General features: G+C 39.9%; 1 pseudogene; it reads left to right on the top strand.

Moving 5' to 3' along the window:
- Positions 1 to 1,062: 1,062 nt before the first annotated feature.
- Positions 1,063 to 1,157, top strand: LOC119826981 (annotated as a pseudogene).
- The last annotated feature ends 939 nt before the right edge of the window (positions 1,158 to 2,096 follow it).

Genomic DNA, 2,096 nt, shown 5'->3' with positions numbered 1-2,096 from the left:
AAGAGGCTAGGAGGAAAAACCAAAAAAACCTCTCCCACGGCATGCCCACTGTGACCTGCTTTCCCCCCTTGAGGCCTGTCTCCTGAAGTTACTAACACTGCTTCACAACCCACAAACAGAGCAATCCATCCAGGAAGCCAGGGCTCTCTGAGCCAGATCCCTCCAGTGGGCCCCAGATCTAAGCACGGCTACACGGAGGACTCAGCTTCCAGGAGACATTACAGATGGAAACTGTAACAAGTGGTTAGTCCCTTAGACTTCCAGAGTTTAGATTTCAGCAAGTTGGGGCTAATGCCATAAAGTTAGCCTGTGGCTTGTGCAGCCAGTAGCTAGCGCCCCCTGGGCCAGAGCAGCCATTGCTCTGCATGTCCACCTTCCTCCTCCCACCTACCAGCCCACTTCAGACCCCTCAAGTCTATTGAATTTACACTCTAGACACTCCTAGTTGTCCTCAGTTGACGGATATCATGGGCTTTTTTTTAATCTGCAACATTTGAAAGCATTAGACATTATCTTTGAAAATAAAAAACTAACAGTATTAAAGTAGCATACTAAATAAAATACATGTAAGTGTGCAGTTTGAAGAGAACTGACAGATGTATATATCCATATAACCAATTACTATAATTAAGATAGGTACAATATATGTACAATTAAGATATAGATTTTCATCATACCAAAGCTTCCTCCATGCCTATCTAGGTGGCTCCTCTGCCTCCTCCCCAAAGCAATTCCAAAGATTTTATCTTAATCATTTACAGCTGCTTCCCTTTTCCTTGCATCTGGGTTCTTTGCACACAATTTTTGAAACCCATTCACATTGTTGTACACATGAAGTGTGTTCCCTTTCATTGATCACTGGTATTCCTCTGAGCTGATGAGTCTTGATCTCTCTAGCCATCTACTGGCTGCTGGATGTTTGTGGTGTTTCTAGGTATTATGAAGAGAGCCAATATCAGCTATAACATACATACACTTGGGAAGATGCGCTTTCATTTTTCATGGGTAAGAACCTAGGAGTAAAATTCTTATTTGGTCAGTATATGTTTAAGAAATTGCCTAGTGCTTGCTTCTGCAGCACACTAAAATTGAAACAATACAGAGAAGATTAGCATGGCCCCTTTGACAAGCAAATTCATGAAGTGTTTCATATTTTAAAAAGAAAGAAATTAGCTGATTTTTTAAAATAAAAACGATCTATAAGAGTTCCACTTGCTCTTCCTTGCTTGTCTATAATTTAGGCATCCGGGTGAGTATGCATTCATATGTCATTGTGGTTTTAATATGAACTTTTAAAAAATTATGTGAAGAATGTTTTGTCTTGCCTACCATGGTGGGGTGCACAGATTTAATTCCAGCACTCTGGAGGCAGTAGCAGCTGGGTCCCTGAGTTCAAGGCTGGCCTAGACTACAGATTGAATTTCAGGACAGCCAGAACTACACAGAGAAAACCTGTCTCAAAGCAAAACAGATAAAAAGAATATTTGTCCTTATTTTCAATCCTCTATCTTCCTTATTTTGTTTTAAAAAAATAATATATATATATAAATGTATGGATGCATAATATATAATTGTGTTACTATGTTAATTAACTCAACACTTGTTATTTTCAATAAATTAATAAATCTCCTTAAGTTTCTCTAATTCCTATTTGGTAAATATTAACATAAAACATAAGCCACAGAACTGGAGGGCTCCTCAGCAATTGTCAAGAACCAAAGTACCAAGGATGATGACACAGGCCTAAAATCACAGCAACTTGGGAGGCTGAGGCAAAAAAGAGTCAATCCTTATGAACTGTGAGCCCAAGGCTAACCTGGGCTACACAGCCAGTTTATAAATTTAAAAGCAAAACAAGCTTAAAGGTGTCCTGAGATCAGAAAGTGTAAGAGCCACCATTCAAAAGAACCTAAATGTGTTCTGTGCATAACAGACACCGACTTCGTAATACGGAGTTTTCGGCAGCGACTAAGAACACATAAACAGCACAGATGCCACTACAGTGGCTTTAAGCTTTCTCTTCCACGTCACTCTCTCAAACATTCCACTGGGAGTAGTTCTCGTTAGCAGAAAACTGACACAGGCTTCAGGGAGCA

This window comes from Arvicola amphibius, chromosome 11 (assembly GCF_903992535.2).
Source record: "Arvicola amphibius chromosome 11, mArvAmp1.2, whole genome shotgun sequence".
NCBI lineage: Eukaryota > Metazoa > Chordata > Mammalia > Rodentia > Cricetidae > Arvicola > Arvicola amphibius.
The sequence above is the reverse complement of the archived record's forward strand: the minus strand, read 5'-3'. Positions and strand labels throughout refer to the sequence as shown.